Genomic DNA, 24,398 nt, shown 5'->3' with positions numbered 1-24,398 from the left:
TTTTGTATATAAATCTTCCCAAGCATACCTCCTCCCGCCCTCCAGAACAATACTGTCTGTTGCTCAGGTTTTTATTGTCCTTTAGCACAATTTTATTGTTTTCCACCTTTTGGTTGTTAATCCTTTCCTAGCCCTGCTAGAAGGGTCCAACATTCCTGATTATAATAAGGGACAGGGATAAGTTATTAACCAATAGGTAGCTGTCACTGCTTAGATCCCAAGGCAGGAGGACAATGTATTTTTACACTTTCCAAACCTTTGTTCTTCCCAGGTAGCAGTTACTCTCTAACACAATGGGTGGACAGTAGAGATAACCAACTCGTGAAATATCACTGGCCAGAATTAGCTGGAGTGCTTTTTGCCTCATGCAGAATTATTTTAAACATACAGGCTCAAGATATCTCATATATTTGTAAAGGAAATTCTTTCCCTGCATCTCATCCTGTGTGGCATAAATCACTCTCAAACTCCTTTCCAGATACTCCTCAGGGTAAGGATAGCCAGCCACTAATTATTGTTTACTTCGTTGTCAAAGTTTAAGTTGATGATACTGTAATTAATGCAAAATGGAGATTCTAGTGCCAGAATAACTGGCATTGGAGGAGCTGAGTGTCAGCTCTCTTTAGAGGCACTGACTCTATTTTATTTCTTTATTTAAAAAATTTTTTTTCACATCTTTATTGGCATATAATTGTTTACAATGTTGTGTTAGCTTCTGCTGTACCATAAAGTGAATCAGCTATATGTATACATATATCCCCATATCACCTCCCTCTTGAGCCTCCCTCCCACCTTCCCTATCCCACCCCTCCAGGTCATCACAAAGCATTGAATTGATCTCCCTGTGCTATGCAGCAGCTTCCCACTAGCCATCCATTTTACATTTGGTAGTGCATATATGTCAGTGCTTCCCCTTCCCCCTTTGTGTCCTAAAGTCGATTCTCTATGTCTGCGTCTTGATTCCTGCCCTGACACTAGGTTCATCAGTACCGATTTTTAGATTCCATATATATGTGTTAGCATATGTTAGCATACGGTATTTGTTTTCCTCTTTCTGACTTACTTCACTCTGTATGACAGACTCTGCGTCCATCCACCTCACTACAAATAACTCAGTTTCATTTCTTTTTATGGCTGAGTAATATTCCATTGTATATATGTACCACATCTTTCTTTATTCATCTGTTGATGGACATTTAAGTTGCTTCCAGTTCTTGGTGGGGCTAATGGCGGACTCTGGGAGGGCTTACGCCAAGGAGTACTTCCCAGAACTTCTGCTACCAGTGTCCTTGTCCTCACGGTGAGGCAAAGCCACCCCCTGCCTCTGCAGGAGACCCTCCAACACTAGCAGTGACTTCAGCATATCCCACCTTATCCAAGGGAGGCAGGAGAGTCTAACATCAAGGGCATGGACCCTCCCAGCTCTGGAAATCTGTAGGGAGAAGCAAGAACTACAGTCCTGCAGCCTGTGGAACAAAAACCACATTCACAGGAAGATAGACAAGATGAAAAGGCAGAAGGCTATGTACCACATGAAGGAACAAGATAAAAGCCCAGAAAAACAACTAAATGAAGTGGAGATAGGCAACCTTCCAGAAAAAGAATTCAGAATAATGATAGTGAAGATGATCCAGGACCGTGGAAAAAGAATGGAGGCAAAGATCGAGAAGATGCAAGAAATGTTTAACAGAGACCTAGAAGAATTAAAGAACAAACAAACAGAGATGAACAATACAATAACTGAAATGAAAAATACTAGAAGGAATCAATAGCAGAATAACTGAGGCAGAAGAACAGAAAAGTGACCTGGAAGACAGAATGGTGGAATTCACTGCTGCGGAACAGAATAAAGAAAAAAGAATGAAAAGAGATGAAGACAGCCTCAGAGACCTCTGGGACAACATTAAACGCAACAACATTCTCATAATAGTGGTCCCAGAAGGAGAAGAGAGAGAGAAAGGACCAGAGAAAATATTTGAAGAGATTATAGTTGAAAACTTCCCTAACATGGGAAAGGAAATAGCCACCCAAGTCCAGGAGGCACAGAGAGGCCAGTACAGGATAAACCCAAGGAGAAACATACTGAGACACATAGTAATCAAATTGGCAAAAATTAAAGACAAAGAAAAATTATTGAAAGCAGCAAGGGAAAAAGGATAAATAACTTACAAGGGAACTCCCATAAGGTTAACAACTGATTTCTCAGCAGAAACTCTACAAGAAGGGAGTGGCATGATATACTTAAAGTGATGAAAGGGAAGAACCTACAACCAAGATTACTGTACCTGGCAAGGATCTCATTCAGATTTGATGGAGAAATCAAAAGCATTACAGACAAGCAAAAGCTAAGAGAATTCAGCACCACCAAACCAGCTCTACAACAAATGCTAAAGGAACTTCTCTGAGTGGGAAACACAGAAGAAGAAAAGGACCTACAAAAACAAACCCAAAACAATGAAGAAAATGGTCATAGGAATGTACATATTGATAATTACCTTAAACGTGAATGGATTAAATGCTCCAACTAAGAGACACAGACTTGCTGAATGGATACAAAAACAAGACCCATATATGCTGTCTACAAGACACCCACTTCAGACCTAGGGGCACATACAGACTGAAAGTGAGGGGATGCAAAAAGATATTCCATGCAAATGGAAATCAAAAGAAACCTGGAGTAGTAATACTCATATCAGATAAAATAGACTTTAAAATAAAGAACGTTACAAGAGACAAGGAAGGACACTACGTAATGATCAAGGGATCAATCCAAGAAGAAGATATAAAAATTATAAATATATATGTACCCAACATAGGAGCACCTCAATACAAAAGGCAACTGCTAACAGCTATAAAAGAGGAAATCGACAGTAACACAGTACTAGTGGGGGACTTAAACACCTCACTTACACCAGTGGACAGATCATCCAAAATGAAAATAAATAAGGAAACAGAAGCTTTAAATGACATGATAGACCAGATAGATTTAATTGGTATTTATAGGACATTCCATCCAAAAACAGCAGATTACACTTTCTTCTCAAGTGCGCACAGAACATTCTCCAGGATAGATCACATCTTGGGTCACAAATCAAGCCTCAGTAAATTTAAGAAAATTGAAATCATATCAAGCATCTTTTCTGACCACAATGCTATGAGATTAGAAATGAATTACAGGGAAAAAAATGTAAAAAACACAAACACATGGAGGCTAAACAATATGTTACTAAATAACCAAGAGATCACTGAAGAAATCAAAGAGGAAATCAAAAAGTAACTAGAGACAAATGACAATGAAAACAAGATGATCCAGAACCTATGGGATGCAGCAAAAACAGTTCTAAGAGGGAAGTTTATAGCAATACAATCTTACATCAGGAAATAAGAAAAATCTAAAATAGACAACCTGACCTTACCCCTAAACGAACTAGAGAAAGAAGAACAAACAAAACCAAAAGCAGAGGGAAAGAAATCATAAAGATCAGAGCAGAAATAAATGAAATAGAAACAAAGAAAACAATAGCAAAGATCAATAAAACTAAAAGCTGGTTCTTTGAGAAGATAAACAAATTGATAAACCATTAGCCGGACTCATCAAAAAAAAGAGGGAGAGGACTCAGATCAATAAAATTAGAAATGAAAAAGGAGAAGTTACAACAGGCAACACAGAAATACAAAGCATCCTAAGAGACTACTACAAGCAACTCTATGCAAACAAAATGGACAACCTGGAAGAAATGGAAAAATTCTTAGGTATAACCTTCCAAGACTGAACCAGGGAGAAATAGAAAATATGAACAGACCAATCACAAGTAATGAAATTGAAACTGTGATTAAAAATCTTCCAACAAACAAAAGTCCAGGAGCAGATGCCTTCACAGCTGAATTCTATCAAACATTTAGAGACGAGCTAATACCCAACCTTCTCAAACTCTTCCAAAAAATTTCAGAGGAAGGAACACTTCCAAACTCATTCTGTGAGGCCACTATCACCCTGATACCAAAGCCAGACAAACATACTAAAAAAAGAAACAAACATACTAAAAAAAGAAAATTACAGACCAGTATCACTGATGAATATAGATTAAAATATCCTCAACAAAATACTAGCAAACAGAATCCAACAGCACATTAAAAGGATCATACACCATGATCAAGTGGGATTTATCCCAGGTATGCTAGCATTCTTCAATATACGCAAATCAATCAGTGTGACACACTGTATTAACAAATTGAAGTAGAAAAACCATATGATCATCTCAATAGATGCAGAAAAAGCTTTTGACAAAATTCAGCACCATTTATGATAAAAACTCTCCAGTAAGTGGGCATAGAGGGAACCTACCTCAACATAATAAAGTCCATATATGACAAACCCATGGCAAACATCAATCTCAATGGTGAAAAACTGAAAGCATTTCCTGTTAGATCAGGAACAAGGCAAGGATGTCCACTCGCACAACTACTATTCAACATAGTTCTGGAAGTCCTAGCCACGGCAATCAGAGAAGGAAAAGAAATAAAAGGAATACAAATTGATAAACAAGAAGTAAAACTGTCACTGTATGCAAGCAACCTAAATGCCCATCGACAGATGAATAGATAAAGAAGATGTGGTACATATATACAATGGAATATTAGCCATAAAAAGAAACAAAACTGGGTCATTTGTTGAGACGTGAATGGATCTAGAGATTGTCATACAGAGTGAAGTAAGTCCGAAAGAGAAAAACAAATATCGTATATTAACGCATATATGTGGTACCTAGAAAAATGGTACAGATGAACCGGTTTGCAGCACAGAAGTTGAGACACAGATGTAGAGAACAAACGTATGGACACCAAGGTGGGAAGGCGGCAGGGGTGGTGGTGATGGTGGTGTGATGAATTGGGCGATTGGGATTGACACGTATACACTGATGTGTATAAAATTGATGACTAATAAGAATCTGCTGTATAAAAAAGAAGTAAAATTAGATTAAAAAAAAAAGTTGCTTCCATGTCCTGACTATTGTAAATAGTACTGCAATGAACATTTTGGTACATGACCCATTTTGAATTATGGTTTTTCTCAGGGTATATGCTCAGTAGTGGGATTGGTGGGTCATATGGTAGTTCGATTTTTAGTTTTTTAAGGAACCTCCATACTGTTCTCCATAGTGGCTGTATCAATTTACATTCCCACTGCAGCGCAGGAGGGTTCCCTTTTCTTCACACCCCGTCCAGCATTTTTGGTTTCTAGATTTTTTTGATGATGCCCATTCTGAGTGGTGTGAGGTGATGCCTCATTTTTGTTTTGATTTGCATTTCTCTAATAATTAGTGACCTTGAGCATCTTTTCGTGTGTTTGTTGGCAATCTGTATGTCTTCTTTGGAGAAATGTCTATTTAGGTCTTCCACCCATTTTTGACTCTGTTTAAACCACACTGCCTTGCTGTTAGTACTTTTGTACTGACAGAAGGTAATCAAAGCATTTCACAGTTCTGTGCTTTCTCTCTCTTGCTTATAAAGTTTTGATGGATTTATACATTTTGCTAAGTTTTTTGGTAGCTAATTTCTCTTCTGAATGTTCTTCTTAACATAGTATTTCACATTTGTTTCATAAGATATTATATAATTTTGCTACTAATTGATGGAGTTTTTTTCACTTTTTTAGGTGGTTATTACATTTTTAGGTGTAAGGATTGATTTTTTGTTTGATTATCTTGAATATATATATTGATATATATGATATTGATATATCAATTGATATACATATACATGCATATATGTATTTTATATATATATCAACTGATTATGTACACATATATACATACATATTACATAGTTTATACATGTATATATCAACTGATTTTCAAGCTCATTGACATAGAGTATTTGCCTTTTAAAGACATCTGTGTAGAGTTACATTAGCTTTCATGTTGCTATTGCTGTATATTATTTTTGGTCAGGTTGTCTGGATTTATCTTTATTGTTTTTATTTATTTTGTTAAATTAAATTTTAATTTAAATTTTTAAAAATACATTTATTTTTTAATTTATTGGCTGCGTTGGGTCTTTGTTGCTGGATGTGGGCTTCCTCTAGCTGTGGCAAGCAGGGGCCACTCTTCATTGCTGTGCGCGGGCTTCTCATTGCAGTGGCTTCTCTTGTTGCAGAGCATGGTCTCTAGTCTTGCGAGCTTCAGTAGTTGTGGCAGGCGGGCTTCAGTAGTTGTGGCTCGCGGGCTCTAGAGCGCAGGTTCAGTAGTTGTGGCTCATAGGCTTAGGTTGCTCCGCGGCATGTGGGATCTTCCTGGACCAGGGCTCGAACCCGTGTCCCCTGCATTGGCAGGTGGATTCTTAACCACTGTGTCACCAGGGAAGCCCCAGATTTTATCTTTTTTTAAGGACTAGCTCTTGGTTTAGTTTTATTATTATTTAATATTTTCTTTTTTTAAATTTTATTTTGAATGTTTCATTAGTTTTTAGTACTCTGTACTATAGCTGTGTATACTAGCACTCTGTATAGAGTAACAGAGTACTCTATAGAGTACTACGCTTTATGAAAATGCTGTGTTATTTTCTAATAACTGAACTGAATAGTGTATTTTTCCTCTGAATGCTATAGATGACATGTACAGAATGCTCTCAATTCTAACCATTTTTTAAAAAAAATTATTTATTTATTTATTTATTTTTGGCTGCTCTGGGTCTTCGTTGCTGTGCACAGACTTTCTCTAGTTGCGGCGAACGGGGGCTACTCTTGGTTGTAGTGTGTGGGTTTCTCATTGCAGTGGCTTCTCTTATTTTGGAGCACAGCCTCTGGGTGCGTGGGCTTCAGTAGTTGCAGCACGCAGGCTCAGTAGCTGTGGCTTACAGGCTGTAGAGCACAGGGTGAGTAGTTGTGGTGCATGGGCTTAGTTGCTCCACGGCATGTGGGATCTTCCCGGACCAGGGATTGAATCCGCGTCCTCTGCATTGGCAGGCGATTCTCAACCACTGCACCACCAGAGAAATCCCAATTCTAATCATTTAAAAAAATCCCTTATTTTGGTTTTAGTTTCCTCTATAACCCTAGTTATTTAGAAGGTATACTATGTATATTTAATTTCCAAATTGGTTATTGTTCGCTATTCTTCTACAGTTAATTACATGTTATTTTATATTGTTTTACATAGTTTTTCTACTTGTTTCTTTTTTTTTTTTCTGGCTGTGCTGCACATCTTGTGGGATCTTAGTTCCCTGGCCAGGGATCAAACCCGGGCCCCAGTAGTGAAAGTGGCAAATCCTAACCACTGGACTGCCAAAGAATTCCCTACTTGCTTCATCTTTGCATGATTTAGTGCACTTTGTGTATTGCTAACAGTATAACATATATTTGTATTTAAATTTTTCTTGAGCGTCTGAATGTATTTTATTTTTACTGGATAGAAGGCCCCCAAATATAAAATATGTGAATCTTATTAAACTGTTATTCAACTTATTTCTGTATTTATTGTATTATAGCCACTTCATATATTACTTACTGAGATAACTCTGTTAAAACTTTCAGCTTATAATTGTCGTTGTGCCATAGACTTCTATTACATATTAATTTTTATTTCTAACTTTTGTTTCCTATATTTATTTAGCAAGATATCTTTTAAATGGGATACCTTGTTGTGGTATAAGGAATATGTGAAATTAATGCTCATTTTTTCTAGTAAGTGATGGAAATAGAAATCACTTTAACCATATCTTTATTCTGGAAAACATTCATTTGTGTGTTCTTCTGTGTGTTTCAAGCGTAGAGTAAGAAAGTATTAACATTTTTTGGTAAGTATATTTTATTTTCCTTTAGAACAGCTTGAAAAAAACTACCTCAGTCCTTGTTATTCAACAAGTTTCACTGTGGAAGACCTGGGCAAACTTATTGAATTAACATCTCCAGTTGTGAAGTCCAAGATCCAAGGTTAGGAAGATTATTGCAATGGAAAAGTAGTTCTAACCAACCAAATTCTAGTGGTGAAGAAAGCCAGGGAAAATTCTGAAATAACATCATCTTGAAGAATGAAAGATGAGTCTAGGATAGTGATCCAGCTTTAAGACAAAAGATTATTTGTGATAGGTGGCAATACTGCAATAATAGCATGTCACAAGACATCTGATCTACACTGGGGAGTTGGGGTAGGGGATCTTTTTTTGAGGAAGTTGAAATTTGAAGAAGACCCATTTAACTGGCAGCTTTGTTTGCAGCATCATAATGCCAGAATTAAGTAGACTTTTTCTTGCAAGTACATAAAATTTGTTGAGCTAGCTATAACAACAACAACAATAAAATAAATATGACGGATGTTGAAAGAAGGTTGTGGAATCCCCTTATAGCAGAAATAAAGTGGAATCTTAAAGAACCTGCTTGTGAAGTGATGTAGCAAGGAACTGGGGAAATGTCAGAAGAGGATTGAGTCTGAGGATTTAACATCTACAAAACTGGAAAGATGTGCCCACTGGGCCTTTAAAAGGGGCAGAGAACCTTGAAGGAAGTGGAATTAAAAAAGGCCAAGTGACAAAGAAGCTTGACTCTGTCCTGGAACTCTGGGTGACTCCTGTGAGAGACATTGTCATGGAGTCTTAATTTAAATACCAACATGTAGAATGTATCCTCAAGGTGGTGAAATTACTGTGAGATTATTCTAATCAATAAAACAACAGCTGCAAACAACACACACACACACACACACACACACACAAACACACGGCAGTTGGCAAGAGGAATTTAAAAACCATCTGTAGGAATTTTGTCAAAATAAAGGGCACGTTAGATTCCACATGAGGGGAATGAGCAATAGGAAGGAGATAAAAATTCAGAATACCCGTGGTGTGAGTGACTAGAACAATTTGAAAGGCACTATAAAGTAAATATGTTGAAAGGATTAGATGGATAAAATAAGGATTAGAAAAAATGGAAACTATAAGAAGAATAGCCGTATTTTAAAAAGAATCAAATAAAACTTCTAGAAATAAAATTATAGCCCTTGATATAAAAAACCTCAATGAATGTTAAATAGCAGATTAGGTGCATTTAAAGAGAGATTTAGTCAACTGAAAGATAGATCTGAGAATATTATCCACAATGCAGCACAGAAATGGAAAAAGGAAATTTGAGAGGTAAAAGTTACAAAGAAGAGATTGGGAACATATCTAAGAATCAATCTGCCAAGATGTACAAAGCTACTATAGAGAAAACTTTAAAATTTTACAAAGTACAGACGCAAGAGCGAGGGGATATGGGGGTATATGTATACATATAGCTGATTCACTTTGTTATACAGCAGAAACTAACACAACCATGTAAAGCAATTATACTCCACTAAAGATGTTTAAAAAAATTTTTTTTACTAAGTACATAAAAGAAGGCCTGTATTAATAAAGAGATATCTCACTTCATGGATGAAAGACTCAGTATCTTAAAGATGTCACATCTTCTCACATGCAAATAAACAATTAAATGTGTTTTTTTCCACAGAGCTTTAACAGAGTGATCTTAAATTTAGACAGATGATTTAGAATTTAGAATTTCTGATAACAGACAGACATGACAGTTTTAGAGCAGAATAAGGTGGGAGGTAGGTAGAAAGAAATTGCTGTACTAGGTACCCAAATATGTTATAAAGCTATGGTAATGAGAACAGTGTGATATAGGCAGAAGAATGGACTTAGAGGGAAACAACAGAATAAAGATTCCAGAAGCAAATCCTTTATGGGAACTTGGCATATACAAGTTACAGTTTATAAAACAGTAAACAAATGATTGACTAGTCTGGGCATTGGAAAATTTCTTTAAGATCCAGATATTAATTATTTTAGGTATTGGGTGCCATATAGTCCCTGTCACAACTACTCAGCTCTGCTGTTGTAGCACAAAAGTAACCAAATATATAACAGGATGAGGGGTGCTGTGTTTAGTACAGCTTTATTTACAAAACTAGGCAGGTGGCCCATAAGCCACAGTTTGCCAGTCTCTGGTCTGTTTAATAAACTGCTTTCAGATATCTGACAATTTGATTTGGAAAATTATGAGATTAGATCCCCACCTTATCCTCCTGCACATAGGACAAATCCCACATGGTCTAGTGCTTTAAATACAAAACAAACAAACAAACAAAATAACCCTTTGCTTAGAGAAATATACAGGGGAGTGTCATGGTAGGATAAGGTTTTTTGAACAAGAAACAATCACAAAAATTAAAATGTAAAATATTGATAAATTTGGCGTATTTTTAAAGTTTCTATATGTCTAAATATATGACATGAGCTAAGTTTCAAAATAGGCTACAGTTTGGAAAATGATATTTGCAACATATAAAATGAGACCGAAGGATTCCCTGGTGGTCCAGTGGTTAAGACTCTGTGCTTCCGATGTAGGGGGCTTGGGTTTGATCCCTGGCCAGGAAACTAAGATCCTGTATGCCACTCGTGGCCAGAAAAAAAAAAAAAAAAAAAAGAAAAAAAAACCAACCAAAAACCAGCCCAGGATTAATTAAAAGAATGCTTACAGAAGTTACAGATCAATAAGAAAAACTAGCCAAAATAAAAATAGAATGAGCAAACAACATCTAGAGTCTATTTAGGAAGAGGAAATTCAAATGTTGGATACATATGAAAATATGCTTAATTTCTAGTAATCAGGTAAATATAACGTCTTCTTTAGCCATTCATCTGTCAGTGGACACTAAGGTTGCTTCCATGTCTCAGTTATCATAAACAATGCCATTTGCAGCAACATGGATGGACCCAGATATTATAATACTAAGTGAAGTGAGTCAGAAAGAGAAAGACAAATACCATATGATATCACTTATATGTGGCATCTAAAATATGAAACAAATGAACTTAATCTATGAAACAGAAACAGACTCACAGATATAGGGAACAGACTTGTGGTTGCCAGGGGGGAGGTGGGATGGATGAGGGATGGATTGGGAGTTTGGGATTAGCAGATGCAAACTATTATATATAGAATGGATAAACAAGGTCCTACTCTATAGCACAGGGAACTATATTTAATATCCTGTAATAAACAATAATGGAAAAGAATATGAATATATATATATAATATATATATATATCTGAATCACTTTGCTATATACCAGAAACTAACCAACATTGTAAATAAAGTAAACTTCAATAAAATACATTAAAAAAATATTGCTTCCAAAATATATAAACAGCTCATGCAGCTCAATATCAAAAAAAACAAACAACCCAATCCAAAAATGGGCAGAAGACCTAAATAGACATTTCTCCAAAGAAGACATACAGATGGCCAAGAGGCCCATGAGAAGCTGCTCGACATCACTAATTATTAGAGAAATGCAAATCAAAACTACAGTGAGATATCACCTCACACCTGTTAGAATGGGCATCATCAGAAAATCTACAAACAATAAATGCTGGAGAGGGTGTGGAGAAAAGGGAACCCTCTTGCATTGTTGGTGGGAATGTAAAATGATACAGCCACTATGGAGAACAGTATGGAGGTTCCTTAAAAAACTAAAAATAGGGGCTTCCCTGGTGGCACAGTGGTTGAGAGTCCGCCTGCTGATGCAGGGGACAAGGATTCGTGCCCCGGTCTGGGAAGATCCCACATGCTGCGGAGCGGCTAGGCCAGTGAGTCATGGCTGCTGAGCCTGCACGTTCGGAGCCTGCATGTCCGGAACCTGTGCTCCGCAACAGGAGAGACCACAACAGTGAGAGGCCCGCGTACCGCAAAAAAAAAATTAAAAAACCCACTAAAAATATGACCCAACAATCCAACTACTGGGCATACCCAGAGAAAACCATAATTCAAAAAGACACATGCACCCCAGTGTTCATTGCAGCACTGCTTACAATAGCCAGGTCATGGAAGCAACCTAAATGCCCATTGACAGACGAATGGATAAAGAAGATGTGGTACATATATACAATGGAATATTACTCAGCCATAAAAAGGAATGAAATTGGGTCATTTGTAGAGACGTGGATGGACCTAGAGACTGTCATACAGAGTGAAGTAAGTCAGAAGGAGAAAAACAAATATCGTATATTAACGCATATAGGTGGCATCTAGAAAAATGGTACAGATGGACCGGTTTGCGAGGCAGAAATAGAGACACTGATGCAGAGAACAAGCGTATGGACACCAAGGGGGGAAAGTGGGGAGGGGCGGATTAACTGGGAGATTGGGATTGACATATATACACCAATATGTATAAAATATGTAACCAATAAGAACCTGCCGTATAGCACAGGGAACTCCACTTAGCTGTACAGTAGAAACTAATACAACATTATAAAACAACTATACCCCAATTAAAAAAATTTTTTTTTAAAATTCACAATCTTAAAAGTTATTGTGTGTTCTGGCTTGAGAAGCAGTATACCTGAAACTAACATAATATTGTACATCAACCATATTTCAATTTAAAAAGTTTCAGTTACAATATTTCTGTAAACAAAGTCAGTATTATAATCTTAATATAATACTAAGATATTATAATATCTGCTCATCAAACTGTAGAGAGTAGTGGAAGTAAATCACACTTAAGTTAGAAAGTGTTGAAGCTACCAGACATTTTTTTTCTCTTATTTAGCACAAGCCAAAACACTTTATCAAAGCTTGCTTTGGGTATCCGTATTAAGCTCCACGTGGGCAAGCCAATGGAAAGGGGGTTTGTACAGGACCTATTTAAACCAAAGGACCTGGTTTCAGCATTGGAAGCCTAGAGTTGTATTTACTGGGAAAATGTAGAGGGGGGGAAACATATTGCTGCTTTAAGTGCCTACAACCATGGTGGCAAGCAATTTGCCAATATTTAATAATGCTGAAGTTGTGTGTACACTAATATCCATCAATTTCCAGTATATATTCAGGAGAAACTCTTACACATATGCATATGGAGACATATAAGGACTTTCTTGTGACCTTTTTTATAGTTGCAAAAAGAAAGGCAAGCAAAAAAGAAATATTCCTCAGTGGAGGAAAGATGAATACTTTCAGTGTTAATGAGTACATTATTTTCACAGATATATTTTATGTATATCAACATTATAACATTGAAACCTTGCAGAATTATAATAATATTACTTTTTCATAACAATGGAAAATGCAAAAAACAATGCAGTATATTGCTGTTTTAGTCAGACAGAGAGAAAGAGGGGGAAAATAAATGGATTATAAATACATAAGGATTTGTGGACTTGGCTGGAAAGGAAAACCACAAATTTCCAGAGTCTGCATGCCTCTTGAGAAATAGAGGAATGAAATTGGAGAGAAATTCCATGGGAACATTGTATTTATAATATTTTATTTTCTTAGAAGTGACATTAAGCAGTTTTGACAATGATACCTTTATTATTATATGGGTGGTGGGTACAGCTGACATCACATCTTATTTATGTAGTTTTCTCCATGCTTAAATAATAATTTTTGAATAGGAAAAGAAGAAAAACAATGTGTGTTTTTCTTTTTCTATATGTAAACAGATGTATATATACACATATCCATAAACATAAAAAGAGTGAGGAAGAGTGGTGGAGGTTTGGTTATTCAAGGCAAAAGTGTGCAAAGAAAGGGAAAAAATTGAGAAATTTCAGGGCTGCAGGTACAAGATAAGGTTTGAAATATTTGTAGGTAATAGATCATGCAGAGCATTGTTAGGCAACTAGAATTTCATTGAAGGTTTTTAAATTGAGGTGGGAGAGAAGTTGGTTATAATAAATTCTGTTTTAAAGGATCTTGGAGAATGCAGCAAAGAAAATGTACTGAGAAGTACACCCGAACATTGCAGATTAGCTACTTAGAGATCTATTTCAGCGGTTTCAAGAAGAAACAATGGCAGCTTGTAGTAGTCGAGGGTGTAATATCAATAGAACGTGGTGATAAATTGGGTGAAAGAAATGAAAGTATCAAAATGGTTCAGAGTATTTAGCCTACACTGTGCCATCCCATTAGGCAAAGGATATAGGAAAAAGTGAAGATCATAATTTCAGTTTGAATATGTTTAGTTAGGTATGAACTTGAGACATGTAAGTGGAGATGTCAGGTCATCCCAGAGCTTAGCACAGTTTTGGTTGGAGTTTGCGAATTTTGCATATTTTGGTAATTGAAGTTATGGGCCAGTATTGTACAGCCTAGAAGAGCATAGAGTCAGAGGAAAAATGGCCCTTATCTTTAACCTTGAAGAACTTCAGTTTCAAATGTCAACGTGAAGAAGAGGTGCATGGGAATAAGACTGAGAAGTTGTCAGGGAGTTAGGGAGAAAAGCAGGCTACAGATATGTCAGTAATATAAAGAGAAGTAAAAGGAAGACAGTGCTTCCAGGAAAAAGTAGTCAAATAGGATTGAAAGCTAGTGGGAGGTGAGATAGGATGAAGACTGAAAAATACCTGCTGGACTCAGTGACATGGTTACCGTAGAACTCTTCTAGTGTCATAACAGAGGTAGATAACTGGTTTGTCTGAAAATTCGGTGAAGTATGGATAAATGAAGGTTATGAGTATAAACATTTTTGAAATTGGTTCATCTTTTTGGAGAGAGGGATGGTTATATCTGGAAAGGGCTGCTGGATCAAAATTTGATATAGTATATTTAACGGGAAATTAAATTGAAAGGAAGAAAGATGTTGAATATTCCAGGCAGAAAGGCAAACATTCTGACGTTAGTGAGAATGGGAATTCTACACATGGGTAGAGGAATCAGACTCAAATACAGGGAAGGACAGTTTATTTTCTGTAAAAGGAGGGAGGGGAGGAAGATTTGTTAGATAGTATATTCCTCAGAAAGAAGCTGAAGAATTCTGACTTTTCTCTTAAGGAAAAGTACACGCATCTGTAGGACTAGGGGTTGGGACTGAGGGGCAGAGTGTTTGAGGAGTGACGACAAGGTATAAAATTGTTACTGCAGAGAGTGAGAGAGCATAAAGAACCAGAGTTCGTTCTTGCAGTTTTGCAGGCCCGTTTGAGATCATGTTCATGAATTTATGGCTGTAAGGATGTGCAATGACAAGTGAAATTCTCTAGCTGCCTTTGGCTCTTCACATATAGGCATAGACAAAGCATGCAGCTGCAGATATGCTGGGGGATGGGGTGCTTTTGCTCCCCTGGTGCAATAACGATTCAAGGTGTTTCTGCATTGGGGCAGAATGGCCTGGAATCTAAGTTGTATACAGAGAAAGGACAGGAGAGGACTGACAGAATCTTTTACAACTGGTGCCTTCCTTTTCTGGGGGAAGATAAAAAACAAAATTGCCAGATTACATTTTTAAGGAAATTTTCCTGTAGTTCACAGATAATTAAATTTCTGAACCCTTATTTGCTCCATATATATTTTTTTCCACACTGTGTGAACCATAATTTAATGAATTTTCAGAGAGTCAGCACTCATGTATCCACATCCAGACAATTAGAGCATTTCCAGTGCTCAGAAGAGCACAGTGTACACATCACAAATTATAGCCTCATTATTCTCCCCTAGAGATGATCATTATCCTGAGCTTTATGATAATCATTTTGTTGTTTTTCTTCATATTACTATCCATATATGTATCCCTATAAATTATAGGTTGGTTTTTTTCTGTGTTTTAAATTCTATTATATGGAATTATACACTGTGCATACTTTGGTGCTTTTTTTTTTTTTTTTTTTTTTTTTGGCGGTGCAGGCCTCTCACTGTTGTGGCCTCTCCTATTGCGGAGCACAGGCTCCGGACACACAGGCTCAGCGGCCATGGTTCACGGGCCCAGCCTCTCCGCGGCATGTGGGATCTTCCCGGACTGGGGCACGAACCCATGTCCCCTGCATCGGCAGGTGGACTCTCAACCACTGCGCCACCAGGGAAGCCCACTTTGGTGCTTTTTGAGCTTCATTCATGCTTTGCAAGTGGCTATACCTTGATTATTTTCATTGCTATATAGTATTCCATTGTGTGAATATTGTATAATTTATCCATTTGCTGTTTATGGACATTAAGATTGCACATATTTTGGAGCTACTGTGAACAATACATGTAATCTAATACACATGTGCTTGAGTTTTTCTAGAAGTTGCTTGTGATAAGGTATTGTAGTCTTCTGATTTCTAAGCCCTTACGTATAGAAGAGTGAGAGCAAGGGGTAACTGTAAGAAACAGAAGGACATACCTAATGAACTTTTCTAAATCTGTTGGTTCCTTTGTACAATGCAGACAATGCAAGTTTATTATATCAGTAATGGACCAATACCTGTTATTTAGGAAAAAATCTTGGTGAGTTAAATAATTTTTCACTGTAAGGGATAATAAAAAGTATTCTGGGCATCAACAAATAACACTTTTGCATGAATTGACTTTTCTTACTAAGACCCACTAATTATAGTTTATTTGTTCATCTTAGTGACTTTGAGTTCTGTTTCCTCAATCTGGAGACCTCATTCATTATAAAACATACCAGCAATTTAATAACAGCTCTTCAAGAAATAAAAAGAAAAAATATCAACACACTAAATATATACATATACTGTAAGAAATATTCCAGTCCCAGAATCATCAAGGTGAGAAATATGTAAATATTAAAAAAAAAGGAACTGTGGTGGGTAGAGGAACAGTAACCATGCTATTTCATGTGAGCAATCAGGTGATAACAGAGTTCTCTGTGGTTTGGGTGTGTGTGGGATATTGACTTCTCCCATTCTGTGGAAAAGGAAATTGAGGCTCAGAGGAGTTCAGTAATTCCCCTATTTAACAAATTGTGAAAACAGCATGGAAACATATGATTCCATGTCTCCATGATTTCCAATTCCAGGCTTGATTTGGTAAACTGTAATGCCTTTATGAGTCAAAAAGTATCACCACTTAATTCCACCAGAGGCATTGAATTTGGCCTACTTAATAAGTTTAGAAAAATAAACTTCATTATTTCTTTAGTGCTAACCATAGAAATGGCATCACTATTCCTTGGGTGTGAAATCAATCCCAGCTTCTCTTTGAGAATGTTTTTCAGTCTTTATTCTCTAACAATTTAGCAAGCAAGGAAAATCCTTAATAACTTGGTCTACACAGGGAATGTAGACATTTTTTTCAACCTAATTGGAAGTGAATAAAAGTTACAAAGCTTTTTGTAAATCCATGTATTTTCTTTTAACTTTGAACAGAATTTACATTTAAGTACTTTTCTGCTTATCTGCAAAAAGACCACAGAACTTTTCTGCCTATAGGTAAGTGCAGGTAGATTCGATGAGCTGATGGTGAACTACTGAGATTTCTCTTAGTTTATTCATGGTTATTCTGTATGTGGCTTCTAAAGTGTTCTTAGCCATTTTTTCTCTTAAGGAAAGTCATGGACCAGTTCAGCTAAAAGTATGCAGTCACAGAGTACGTATTTTCTTTTGCTAATCCCAATTCTGAATGCATTGCTTTCCCTTGCCCCTGGCAACTTGTATTACTACAAATGTGCTATTTCTCTGTTTTTGCTGCTATCTGAACTCAGATTGTTACAGTGCTATTCCTAGAGTAATTCCTTAATAGACTATTGCTTAGAGGCATCATCATAGACTGCTGATAAAAGAATATGCCATGGAATAGCCTGGGATGCAATCCAGTATTTTCATAGTTGGTTATGTGTTCTGTCCCCTGCTAACTTCTACTTCTTCATCTCTGAGGTTGAAATAATTAATGAAATGATTACCTATAATGAGAATTAAATGAGAAAATGTGGGAAAACTTTAACAAATGCTATAGCTACTTCTCAACATATTTCATTCTAATGAAAAATATTTTCCCTAGTCTTTAGCCTCGTTGCCTGGTGCACCTGTTAACTGACTTATACACAAGTGTTTTACTTTCTCCTTAGAAAGGTAGAGTTTTACATCAATAACTGGGGTTTCTCTTTCCTCTTCCCTCCTCTCTCTCTCTTTCTCTCTATTCCTCCCTCTCTCCCTCCCTTCCTTCCTTCCTTCTTCCTTTTTCTTTCCTTCATAGGGAAACCAGGAGAAAGAAAAAGGATTAGGAAAATCTGGCAAATTCCAGATATTCAAGGAAAGGATTTCACGTGGAAAATGAATATTGTCTTCATCTCTAGTATCATACAAACAAAAATGAGTTATAATATCCAAATGAATTATTCAGTCATTGGGAATTTAAATATCTACAGAGTCAATTCACACTCGATAATAGATTATGGTATACTTGGATTCTTCTAGGCGTAGTCTAAGTTTGTTTGGAAGTAGGTGGTAGTTAGGAGCTTGGTGTAACGTATAGAAGATTTTAAAGGTTTTACATGAAAGTTGGTTTCTAGCTGGGTGCTCAATAAACCCTTGCCCTAGTCAAGGCAGAAGCCACCTCCATAGGCTATGACCTTCTACTCTTTTTGTTCATTGATGACCCCCGTTTTATTCATAATTCTCTGTTGAAAACAGCTGGAAGCTTTTCACCCTATCCGATATTATTCCCCTGAGTTTTTCTTTTCTTTTTTTCTTTTCTTTTTCCCTCCTTCCTTCCTTCCATCCACAGAGGAATTGAATTGTGTAAGGAAAGAGGATTCTTTCATTGTGAAGTGGTCCTTGGGTTCTTAGGAGCCACGTAACAGGTACTTGACCTTGCTAATTCACTTCAATTACTTAATCTAATAAGAGACCTAGAGAAAGTTGTTTGCTAGCCTTCAACTTCTACAGTGTCAAAACCGTAGGCTTTACAAGATGATCTTTGATGCCTTTTGTAGCATACCAAAGGACGACATCTACAGATGGAGAATCTCCCAACCCTGCATTTGTTGCTGAACATGGGTGTTGGGCATAGAGTTTAGCCACTTCCCATGTTCTTTAAAGAGGAAGTAAAACCACGCAACTAAGGTGATTGTTTATCTATATAGCTTTTTGAGCTACATACGTATCTTGAATGAGTGATGATTTTTAAATGGCAGTTTAAGGACGTAAGTGATATGTGCTAAAAATGTAAATCATGGATTTTGCACAAAGTAAACTTGTAAGAATAAAATATTCTAAAAACCTATATAACAGGGCTTCCCTGGTGGCGCAGTGGTTGAGAGTCCACCTGCCGATGCAGGGGACACGGGTTCGTGCCCCGGTCCGGGAAGATCCCACGTGCAGTGGAGCGGCTGGACCCGTGGGCCACAGCTACTGAGCCTGCGCGTCTGGAGCCTGTGCTCCGCAACGGGAGAGGCCGCAACAGTGAGAGGCCCTCGCACCGCGATAAAAAAAACAAAAAAAACCCCTATATAACATTAAAATGAACAAGGAATCGGAAAGGGCAGGCCACACATTTATAAATGCTGATTTATTCTTCTCGTGAGCATAGTCAGGGTGAATTTTTGAATCGAATATAAACCACACGGAGCCTCTTCCAGTGCTCTAGGATTCCAGAAAGTGGCTTGCTCACAAACAGTTAAAGAAGTTTTTTTTCTTGACTATGTAAACAAAAGTGATCATAATAATGTAAGCAGATAGGTTAGGGGGTCCCTGGAGAAAGAGAAGCAGGAACGGCTTTCTTGACATAAGAGAAGCCATTTTGTGATCTACAACTGGCCATAATGCTTGCCCTTGAACAGGTCTCAATAATTAATGATCTTAAGGGAACAAAGGAATGCAGGAACAGAGAAAGGGCAGTCAAACAATAGTATATTGATAAAGGAGAACCCTAGTTCCTCCTCAAGGGATATACATAATAATATATCTTTGAGTTCTTCAGTAACTAAGGCCCCCACCCAGGTGGAGAATGGAATGATGATGTTGACCCTCCAGACTTAAATCAACTAAAGCTTGGACTCTGTTGACCTTTGCCCAAATTCTATGCTGAATTCTCCTCTGGTCAAGCCCCTTCATGAATATTCAGGTACCCTTAGCTTAAAACTTCCTCAATTTTGCTGTTAAGGGGAGACACTGCTTTGGGAAATGTCCCCGTTGTTCTTACTTGGGGCAAGTAGTAATAAATCCTTCCTTCCTTCCAATCTTTGGCTTGGTTGTGTCTTTTGGCTAGACACCCACGAAGAGGCAAACCCAGTTTTCAGGTAACAATAATACCAAATATTCATTTTTTTATTTATAAAGCTTACAATATTAGTGTAATATGTGAATTTTCTTTAAAATAACAATCCAGTGTAAATATCTTATTTTTAAATAATTAGATGTTCACAGTTATTTAGTGACTCACTAAAATCACATAGCCAGTTGGTGACAAATGTCAGAACCCATGATAGCTTTCTTGAAAAATACTGTTTCCATACAAATGCTCCCCCTTGACCCTTGGGTATGGACCTTTAGGTCATCCTTTTTGTTGTTGTTGTTTTCCCTCTAATGTTCCTTCTCCCTGGTGCTCCAAAGTGCCTACTGTTTGGATGTGGACTGAAGCAGATACTTACTGGGGACATAGTCCAGGATCCTGACTTGGAGATCATTATGCTAGCCAGCTATGCTTTGTTAAAGAAACATTTTTTCATAATACTTGGTAAAGTCAGTAAGGATAAAGGACTCCTGCAATGAGGGTTTTGCAGTAGGGCGGAGAGATTGGGCTCAACTCCACATACAACAAGGGCTAGTGAGGATTTATAATGGGGGTTGGGTGAGAGGAAACATTGGGGTAAGGGAGATTATGGGTAAACAGAGTTGGCAGGATTCTTGCTGAAGGAAGGCCAGGGTGATAATACATCAAGGGTGGGGGATGAGGAATTTGATCAGGTGTCCAGAGTGAGGATGGGGGACTGCTAACTGAAGCAGCAGGATTCTTGCAAAAAATGGATGAAGCAGGTAAAAGACAGAACTCAGGATCAGGGTGTAGTGGAGGAGAGAGCTCCAAGGAGCCTGACTCAGGTAATGGCAGAGTCTTGATGCCAGCTTCTTTGGCCCAGTTGGAACAAAAGGAACCTTCTGTTCCTCGCTGCACTCCCAATATGGTTGTCCTTTGGCTCCATGGGAGGAAAGATGTCAAGCCAAGGGCCAAATGTTAATCTCACTTCAAACAAGCAATTTAAGATGTTCTGAGGAAAAAAAAAAAGTCACTGCTTCTTTCAGTTGTTAGTGAACCAGTAACCTTTTTTCCTTGGACAGCATTTTAAAGAAGCCCAGGGCTGGGGAACGGCTCATTTGCCATAGGTTGGCCACAAGAACTGAAATATCCAGAAAGACCTTGAGTGTGTAGGTGAAGCTTAAGCTGTTCATCTTCCACTTGACATAGGTTTTAAAGTGCATTGGATACTTATGCAAGGGACATTGATTCTTTGTTTGCTTTTATTCATTTTTGCAAAAGATTAAAGAGAGACAAGTTGTCTGTTCTCCTTATATTTCAAGTTGCATGTATGGAATTGTAATTGTAATTCAGTTGTATTTAGTTACAGAGCCCGGTAAATTTTTGTTGTTGTTGGTTTTTCTTTAGAACCTTATATCAACATTACTCTGTGCTCTAGGAGGGAGGTTCCCCCTCTCTCCTGTGTTGTCCAGGCTGGCTCAAGCTGTCACCAACTCTCCCTGAGAATCACAGCTGAGTGGGAGTCCCAGCTTGTTATGCCCAAGTAATGATACCTGCTTGAGTGAAACTCAGATGGTCTGGGATTAGGTGTGGAGACTGTCTGCTGCTCAAAACATTCTCACTGATACTGAAACTATGTCATTAGACAGTAAATGCATCTTTACTTTTCGTTATTTTATTGTGAATTTAGAGCCTTCCTGCCGCTTACCAATTTACAGTGTTAGGGAAAGTTTTCCTTTTATTTGTCTCAAAACTGATCAGTGTCAAACCTGACCATTCATTCTAAAGTCTTAATTTTTAATCCTAGAAGATCTAGAAACTTTTGTGCTTTGGGGGAACTTGGTGGCAGGTTCCATTAAGGACATACATTTTTTGCAAATTAGATGTAGGATAAATGTTAGTATTATAACTAACAGGTGCAGAGACATTTATCCAGTTTGGGTCTGTGCCTACAATAATGCTTTTTAATGACACAAATTATAGTAATTTTATTTGAATTTCACACGTGAACAATTCAGTCATGAATTTATTTGTTCATTTATTCAAGAAATATTAATGAATACCTTATAAATGACAAGCACTGTAGTGATGAGCAAAAATAAAACAAAAACAACCAACAAAAATCAGACACAACCCACAAATTGCTTATGATCCTAGTTCATTTTTTGTTACCATCTTTGGTGAGAAATAAGATAAACTGTATCAATTTAAATTGTTCATTTCAGTTGGTTTCAGTAGTTATAGAAACCTATGAAGCCACAACCACAGATAAGATACAGACCATTTCCATCATGCCCTAAAGATTTCCTGTGCACCTTTGCAATGCTCCCAGTCTCTGCTGTCATTCACAGGCAAGTATTGATCTACACAAGATTAATTTGCATTTTATAGAAATGGAATCATACAATATATACTCTTGTGTCTAGCTTCTTTCTCTAAGCATGATAATTTAGGGGTTCAGTTGTGTTGTTCAATGTATCAGTAGATGTTTCTTTTTATTGACGTGTAGTGTTCCAGCATATGGTTCCCCCACCTTTGTTTATATATTTCTCTGTTGATGGACACGTGGGTAGTTTCCAGTTTTTGAATTTTATGAACAAAGTTGTTTGAACATTTCTGTACAAGTCTTTAGGTTAATGTATGTTTTCATTGCTCTTGGGTAAGTACCTAGGGATGGAATAGATAAGTTATATGTTAGGTACATACTTAACTTTTTCAGAAATTGCCAAACCATTTTTTAAAGTGGTTGTACAATTCCACTTTACTACCAGAAACAAGTATGAATTCTAGTTGCTCTACGTCTTCACCAGGGTGTTGTTTTTTTTAAATTTTAGCACTTCTCTTAGGTATGTAGTGATATTTACGGTGGTTTACATGTGCATTTCTCTAAAGATTAATGATGAGCGTATTTACATATGTTATTTGAGTACTTTTTAATCTACCTTCTCTCATGAAATATCTGTCTAAATATCCATTTAAAAAGTTATGTTCTTTATGTAATGATTATATTATAAATGTCTTTATGATATTATACTATGTCCTAAAACTGGGTTACAAATATTTCCTTAAAAGAGTTTTATAATTTTAGTTTTTACCTTTAGGTCCATGATCCATTTCAAGCACATTTTTCTATATGATGTGAAGTAGTGTTGTTTATGCTGTGTAGATAACCAGTTGTTCCAGTACAAGTCTTTTTTTTTTAATATTGAAGTATAGTTGATTTACAGTGTTGTGTTAGTTTCTGCTGTACAGCAAAGTGATTCAGTTATACATATATATATTCTTTTTCATAATGGTTTATTACAGGTAATTGAATCTAGTTCCCTGTGCTATACAATAGGACCTTCTTATTCCAGTACAAGTCTCGAAATTATGTTGTGTAGGTGTTCCAACTTCGTTTTTCTTTTAAAAAATTGCTTTGGGTATTCTACATTTTATGGATTTCCCTATATATTTTATTTATTTACTTAGTTGTTTGGGCTGCACTGGGTCTCCGTTGCTGCATGCGGGCTTTCTCTAGTTCCGCGAGCGGGGGCTACTCTTCGTTGCAGTGCTCAGGCTTCTCATTGCAATGGCTTCTTTTGTTGTGGAGCACAGTCTCTAGGCGCGCAGGCTTCACTAGTTGTGGCACACGGGCTACGGTAGTTATGGCTCACAGGCTCTAGAGTGCAGGTTCAGTAGTTGTGGTGCATGGGCTTAGTTGTTCCATGGCACGTGGGATCTTCCCAGACCCGGGCTCGAACCCTTGTCCCCTGCATTGGCAGGTGGATTCTTAACCACTGTGCCATGAGGGAAGCCCCTCCCTATATACTTTAGAATCAGCTTGTTAATTTTTATAAAAATGCATGTTATAATTTGTAAATTGCACTGTTTATGTATTGTACACTGATGGTTATGGGCATTGTATGCCCATTTCCTAAGTAATTTGTATGTTTCAGTACATGTTTTAAAATTTTATTTTCCCATCGCTAGCTACATGTGCATAAAATACAACTGATTTATCTAAATTAACTTTGCATTCTGTGACCTTACTAACTTCACTTTTCAATTTTACTAGTTGATTTGTAGAGGCTAAAATTTCTGCATAAACATGATGCCACCTGCAAATAGAGGTGGTTGTAATTCTTCGTGATCTTTATTGTCTTTATTTTATCTTTCTAGTTTTATGTACTGGATAGTACTTTCTCTTAGCAATGTTTTGTAGTTTTCAGTGTTTAGTTTTGCATGTCTATTAAATTTTTTTCTAAAATTTTATGTGTTTTGGTGGTATTGTAAATGTATTTTTAATTTTATTCTTCCATTGTTTGCAGTCATTGGTCTCTCTATTCTGTTCCATTAATTCATTTGTCTATGCTTTCACCAGTATTTTGTGGTTTTGATTACTGTAACCTTAAAAAAAATCTTAAAATCCATACTGGGAGTTCTCTAACTTTCTTCTTTATTGTTC

The sequence above is a fragment of the Orcinus orca genome, chromosome 14 (assembly GCF_937001465.1).
Source record: "Orcinus orca chromosome 14, mOrcOrc1.1, whole genome shotgun sequence".
Classification (NCBI taxonomy): domain Eukaryota; kingdom Metazoa; phylum Chordata; class Mammalia; order Artiodactyla; family Delphinidae; genus Orcinus; species Orcinus orca.
Note: the sequence above shows the minus strand (reverse complement) of the source record.